This window comes from Cotesia typhae, unplaced genomic scaffold (genome assembly GCF_013202065.1).
Source record: "Cotesia typhae breed Kobodo isofemale line unplaced genomic scaffold, CoteBio_Ctyphae contig_69, whole genome shotgun sequence".
Lineage (NCBI taxonomy): Eukaryota > Metazoa > Arthropoda > Insecta > Hymenoptera > Braconidae > Cotesia > Cotesia typhae.
This window is the reverse complement of record NW_027423763.1, coordinates 1593799-1601499: the sequence shown is the minus strand read 5'-3', so window position 1 is coordinate 1601499 and position 7701 is coordinate 1593799.

Here is a 7701-nt window from a genome sequence, read left to right as displayed (position 1 = left end):
CCTTTGTCGAGCTGGTTGACAGTTGCCTGGCATATTCAGTAGTCGGGATGAAATCCGAGGGAAACAAGTGTTGACAGGGCGCCTCGAAAGGGAAAAAGCAGATTACAAGAACTTGAACCAGTTTAACACTGGGGATGATGACAACTATGCGGGTAATATGAGTACACAAAATGTATGCTTGTCACAACCTTTAGCTTCTCTGGATGCTTCTGCTTTATGTCTGCATCAACATCAAAAGCTTCCTCTTGTTTTCGAATAAACATCTATTGCTTCTGGTGGTGGAATTTCAGAACTTACAAAGCCATTGCATAGAAAAAAAAAAAAGAAGAAGTGTTTGTCACAGATAAATCAATTTATTTGAGTCGTTTTTTTAAATATTTCCTTATGACAACCATATAGATTTCCAGTATGTCTGTATGTATGTATGTGCGTGGGTGACGTGTGTTTTGAACGGTTTGACCAATTTTATCCATGTGCTAACTAAAAATTTTTTACGGATAGAATTTAACCGGAAAAAGGCCTTGAAAATTAACCAAAGAAGAAAAGTTTTGAGTGGGATTGGCGGCATTAAATAACAAAGAGTTGGATAAAAACACTCGAAATAAGAAGAAAGCCGAGAGGTTAACAAGCGCACTCTTGGGGTATCGGAAAGCCAAAAGGTATAAAGGAAAAATACTGAGACTTAGTCTATTTCCCATGGAGAAAATGCTTTGTATTTTTAAATTAAGTTACAATAGTTGTAGAGATCTCACCGGTTCTGGTTACAAGGCACCTTGTTCGGGCTTTTTTATTTTCCTCCTCCATTAGACGCATGTGTGTCTGATGGAGTTTTTAACTTCTCAATAGAATTAATTTTAGAGTGTATAAATATCTAACTTGGCGTAAAAGCTCAAAATAATTCATACCCAAGACAAACAAAGAGAAAAGTAAGGGAGGAATTTGCGAAAAACAATCATCGGGTGTTTGTGTATTTTTTATGAGACGCGAAGAAACTATTCACGAAGTGAGAAATAAAGTACGTCTTTGCTCATTTCCAAGGGAGAGAATTCTTTGTATTTTTAAATTAAGTTAGCCACGGAAAGCCGGTGAACAAAACTTCCTTCGAACTCGTTGCTTCATCTCGTGTCTTTCTTATTTTCTTTCTTGGTTCTTCCTTCTTTCTCCTCATTCGAGCCATCATCCCTTCAGTAGCGCTTCAAGCTTTCTTATTCTACGTTTCTGCACCTCGACAATTTTTTACTTTTATTTTCTTCCCTTTACTTTCTACACACAAACACACACACACACACACACACACACACACACACACACACACACACACACACAAAATATTTTTTTCACTCGAACACAGCACATCGAAGAAAAAAAAAATCTCAGCGACAAAACTAGCGCAGCTACTCAATCATTTAGGGAAATACCAGGGATTCCCATGAAAGCCGCAAGCAAGGGTCTCCCTGGAATTTATAGTTTACCTTCAAAAAAGTTATCGTAGATAGTGTCTGGGTAAAAATTGATGATATTTGTTATTCAAATTCGACCAGTTAATTGATCAATTAATTCCGCGGATTGACAGTCATTATTTAAAAACAAATAATAAAAATTGTTCAACAATGAGAACAGTAATTAACGCGTTAGCGCATCTGATCTTTAAAATCATTAAACGAGCTGCTCTCACGAAAGGTAACGTCCGCAACTACTTATCCGGCTATTCCCAACACGAACCACTGAGATGCCTATCAGTTCTCCCTCTAGACTACATACTATATACATTCTACTACGCTAGTGTACTCTATACTCCAATGTAGGATATAATATATGTTTAAAGTCGATTCACCCGGAATTAATTAAGACCCTTCTCTCAGCCATCGATTACTATCGGCTTTTCAAATTCCCGATAACCCAACAGTCATTACTTATCTCTATTATACCACAAAAACAATATTTGTAATAAAATAATCGTAATTTAATTGTCTAGATAATTATTTATTATTAATTATCTGTTCATCTTTATCATTTTATCATTTAAAAGTTGAAACTGGCTCTCAATGCTAAAGTGTCAATCGATATTCAATCACAAGATCTTTGAAATTACTCTGATAAAAATAGGTTCCACCAACGGAAAAGAAAATGAAATAGAGCTACTAAAAAAGTATTGTCTCGTGTCCGAGGGCTGAGATTTGTGAGGTTCCAATACTACGTCTCCATTATTTTTCCGTTGGTCGTCCAATGCACAACGATGCCCTAGAGCTTCTTTGGCGTTAAATTAAAGACACTTATTCTTTAAGCCGATATATATTAAAGTCGATACAAACTTCTCGGCAATATACCAGCAATACCCATAGTTACACTCTTACTCGTATATCGTATATCGTATATCGTATATCGCTATAGTTAAATCAATATAACCTCAGCTGATCCAACGTAGAAACCTCGAAAAAGACATACCTTGTAATCATTGCTCGTAACATTCAAGAGCTGTAAATATTTATGATCGATAAAATGGGCCTATAACCTCAAGGACAATCAAATATTTAATAACTCTGGAGTACAATCTTGGGTAATCTGAATTCCGTTATTTCAACTGTTGGTTGTTTTCATTAAGCTTCACATTTCATATGTATTTATTAAAGATAATAAGACATCTAAACTCAATAGACAGAGTTTCAGTAACTTAAGCTGATATTTATTCTATTGAATATTCATCGTAGCAGTTATCATAATCAATCCATTGTGCAAATAACTAAATAGTGTAACGTGCTCTCAAATTGAGCAAACTTTTAAATCAGTCAAAAGAATTCTAATTTACTTGTGAAAAACATTTTATGCTTCTTGCATGATTTGATATGGCCATATATGGTCTGTTTGAAACTTGTTTGAAATGATGATGATAATGATGATTGTAATGTAAGTTAAGAGTCTAAGACCAATTGAGGTATGAATAACGCTACTTCAGAAGTATTGTCCGAAGTGAGACGAATCTTGAAGCCCGACTGGATTCAGTTGTCTAATCGGTTTCCATTTCCGGTGTAGTTTGCTGTGCTTTCAATTGGTTGCTTTCAAAGACTTGGTAATTTGATCGGACGCCTGAGATGGTACCAGCACCCAGCCAGTTATTATGTATATATATATATATTTACCATCGATATGTTTGTTGAAAAGAGGATAATTGAGATTTCGTGTCAGTTAATATCTTGTTCTATTTGTTAATAATCGATAAATGTTTTCCAACCACTTAATAAGCCAGTGGGTGCTCAGTACTTTTAACAATCTAATGGCCAGTAATTTGAGGACCCTCCACCACCAATCAATTCGATTTATTTTCTTGGGGTTCCATTAACTTATCGGCATCGTTTATACTCACTTTCTCTTCATTAAACAACCGTTTTTTCGCTTCCTTCAAAGGGAGCTTTTTGCCCCATTCCGATCGCTCTTTATTCTTCCATTTGGCGCGAGATTCAAATCTTCTCGATTGACTGAAGAGCACTTTGGAGAGAAGCTGCCCGATGAGAGGAAAAAATGACTCCTCCATTTTTCATTCTTCTTCATTATCCTTGAAAGGACAATCAAGACATCGAATGATCCTTTGTCGAGTGGATTTTCAGGTAACGACCGACTTTTTATAACACTTTCTTTATCTGAATAACGCACCAGATCTTCCAGGTTGATAAACTTTTAACTGAAAAGTTTACGGACCAAGTTATGTTCATCTTCCGGGGATGTTAAATAGAAAATCAACTTTTTTTGGGCTTTTAATAACAAAAGTTAGTTTGATTTACAACATACTAGTTATCCTGCGGGAGAGAAACTGAGTACCATAATATTGATCTTCACCGACGCTCTTTAAATCTTTGGTAAGTTAACATCCCTTGTTTTACCAGCTGCTTGCGTATGGAGATTCACAATTAACGATTAAAATGCATTTAACTTCTGACTAACATTACAATGTTTTCCGTTAGAATCTTTTTTGCTGACTTTTGTCAAATTTTATGCATTTGTTAATGTCGTTTAAAAATATTATTAATGAGTTTTTTTACTTCCCGAAAAAAAAAATTTTTTTTGAATGTAGTTTTTTTGGAATAACTTTTAAACGGCTGTATCGATCGATTCCAAAAATTACTCAGATTTTGACATCAAAAAACCACGCCGATCGCCGCCAAGCAGGTCAAAATCGGTTGATTTGTTCGTGAGTTATCGTTGCCAAAAAAAAAAACCAAAAAAAAGTGTTTTTTTGGAATTACTTCAAATTATTTCACCTGAATTTGAAATAATTTATAATCTAGGTACGTAACACCTCCCCCGTCGATACCTTAGTAGGTCCCCAGTTTTCCCCACGCAAGAACGCAAGTTCTTATACAATATCATCAGAATTCCGAGCATAAGTCTCCAGAGAGTTATTCTAATCTTCGGTTTGAAATGTCGTCAAATATAACGTATGCGGAATATAAAAAGCTCCGTTAATTATCTCTGTATAATTAGATGCAGACACGCTCACTTAAAATAATAACCAGACTGGGTCGATATTAATGACATAAAGAAAACGAGTGTCTTGGATGTCTACATTGGAAATAAGAAATGTCATTAAGCGACTGTGGCCCCATGTGTCGAATCTTTTTTTTTTTTTCTTTTTATTTTTTCATTTCTCACCACCCATTCCCCAGGGTCGGTTTTTCCTCCAGCGTATCTTTATTTCTCATTCCCTCGGCTTCTTTTCTTCTTGTCTGATTATTCCTGGTAGCTCGGCGTGTCATCTCGACACCTCTTTCCCGGTGGTAGTTATCTGCATTGGAAATGTAAGGCCGCCGGAAAATAAAAGTTTCTCTTAAAAAAGTAACTAAAGTCTTCATTGGTGATATTTTTCACCTTTTTCCAGCTCGTCAACGGTCTCCGCAATAATTGTAACGCTGCGATTGGTTATTCCAGTCTTGCCAATCTTAGAGGTTTGCATAAAAAAACACAGTGACTTAGCAAGTTAAAACATTGCATCCTACCAACAGAAAATGTTCTCGATGTCGAATCAATGCCTTTAAGATAATTCCCTTTTTTTTTTTTTTTAACTTTAGTTTACTTTTGTCTTATTTTGAATCTCAATAAAGATCGAGAGGAAAGAGATCGTTTTATCAGTAAGTCGGTTCTTCAGTGCTTATACTATCGTCCCTATGAATATAGGCAGGAGGGTTCCCTTAAACGAGGGTCGCAAACTGATGCCATCAATTGGTAGGGAAAAGAATAAACGTTCCAGATACTTTTATTTTAGTTTTTTTTTTTTTTCTCCGACCCATCTTACTCGCAAAACTTGTTCCACTCTAACTTGATAACGATAACGAAAAAGATGTCCAGTTTGTTGCGATATACGTTATTGTAATATGCTATGAATAGTAATGATTATTTCAGTCAAATGGCTTCCTAAATATCCCCATTGTTTCCAATGATACATCATACATTTACTCCGTAGTTTACAATAAATCTAGATGTTTAGATAATTTGGATTTTATTTTTTATTGACGTTTTTAACGATATAAGCTCATCCCGATGTTATACTCAGCAAGAGCTTTCATTTGGATACCCACATGCATTTTTTCATATATTTTTCATATATACATATATATATATATATATATATATATATATATATATATATATATATATATATATATATATATTATATATATAAATATATGAAAAATTGATGTAGGTACTTAAATGAAAGGTTTTGATGAGAGTAACATTGGGATGAGCTTATATCCTTAAAAATGTCAATATTTCACAAGATACAAGGATTTTGATATATTTTTCATTTAGCCTCTACAAAAACCATCCCTTTTAGACACTTAAAAAGCCCTGTAAGTCTAAAAAGTCTAACTCGCCACGCAAAAGCGAGTCTTAAAACTAAAGCTCGAAAGATATTTCGATAAAATATCCAATTTAAAGTTTCATCGTAATTTAACGATTCTTGAAAGTAAATTAATAGTATTATCTACCGAGGCTTCGAGGCATCTTTCCAGCTCGTGGTCTTTTCTATATTTAATAAATGAATTAGCCAAGAAAATAAATAACCCGTTACCCTAAATGAACGTCTGGATACTTATTGCCGGTTACTTATCGTATGATGTTGTGTATTTTCATGTAAATGCCGTTGGTATACTAATGAGGCGTGAAAAGCGAGTACTTTGGCGGGTAGAGAAAGAGCAGCAGAAGAAGACGAAGAAGATTAAGAGGAAGAAGAGAGTCACTGTGATGTTAAACGGGTGAAAAAAAGGTTAGATGAAAAAGGTAACATTAAGAGACGCTGAGCTGGCGACACGGGAATCTCAGGACTATGAGGGAGAAAAAATCTGGCGACAGTTGCCGAGGGTAGAAGATGAAAAAAAACTCACGAGCTCACCTAAAAGGTCGTTAAGGTTAATGTGCCAGAGGGTGTACCTCACTTACCGGTTGTTTTCCATCTTATACCCTCAATATTTATTTTAAAATCCGGCTCCTCATCTCCAGTTGCCTCTTGAAGCTCCTGTCATTCTCGGTTTTCCGTTACGTCCGACGTATACCTCCCCTTAACCCTCTATCCGCCTTTATATTCCTTGAGAGACACTTTTCCAAGCTTGTCATCGTATTTGTCATATTATACCCGAGTCGTTTTACCAGTAAGTCAAGAGGATGAATCTTAAGCGTGACCAAGATGATGGATTTTCCGTTGTCAACGTGCCTTTCAATTTTATAAATAAAACATCTTTGTTTCCTGTCAGTTTAATCAATAGCCAGCCAGCCAAGCCAGCCGGCCGGCCGGCCGACGACGAGCTTCAATCCACCCACTATTCACTTGGCTCTTTAGTCTTTATTTACCACCACCGTGATACTCAATTTTGTCGTTGAATGAATCAGATTTCAGGACTTCAGAATACCTACCTAGCTTGCTATAAATATAAACTAGTGGGATCCAGGCTTAATTTAAGCCAGCTTTGGAATCTATAACTACCGCAAGGCGGACTGTTGGGCGCCACTGGACAAACGAACCGAGGACACTCGGTGGGGGTGAGGTAAACCGAGCGAGAGACCGCGGCCGATTAATGTTCACCCGGTGAGATACCCATCCGTGGTATCATAATTAAAATTTGTTGTCCAATCACTATTATTGTTATTATTGTTTACTCAACACTCTCAGTTTGGTGTTTACTTTTCTGGAATTTCGGGAACTCATGCCCCAAGGGAGTTTAAAATTCAATAAAAGGTTAAATGCCCGTCAGTAAAAGTGTTTTTATATGTCTTTATATGACAATATCTGGCTTAATATGCTCTGATTTTTTGCATGGTTATCAATATTGATTTGATTTATTATTTAGAATGAAAACTAGTGAAAAGATTGACGGAAAAAAATAAAAATGAAATAATAATTGACCTCACATTGAGTCGAGCTAGAATTTGAAAAAAAAAGTCCTCAACAAAACGAAAAAGATGAATTATTTCTCGGAATAAAATAACACTTAGTGTTTGACGTATGTGCCTGCTAGAAAATAGTATCAGCCCGAGTCTCTTTATCACTCGTAAGTGGTAGTGATAACAAGTAGAGAAGTCGCTTACAGACCAACTCCACCAGAAATATACGACTTGGATTTGTAATTTTCATCCTTCTCCACAGTTCTCGGTATTATTTTTCTACAATACGCCTAAACTAAATACCAAGGATAATAATAACTATAAAACAATAAA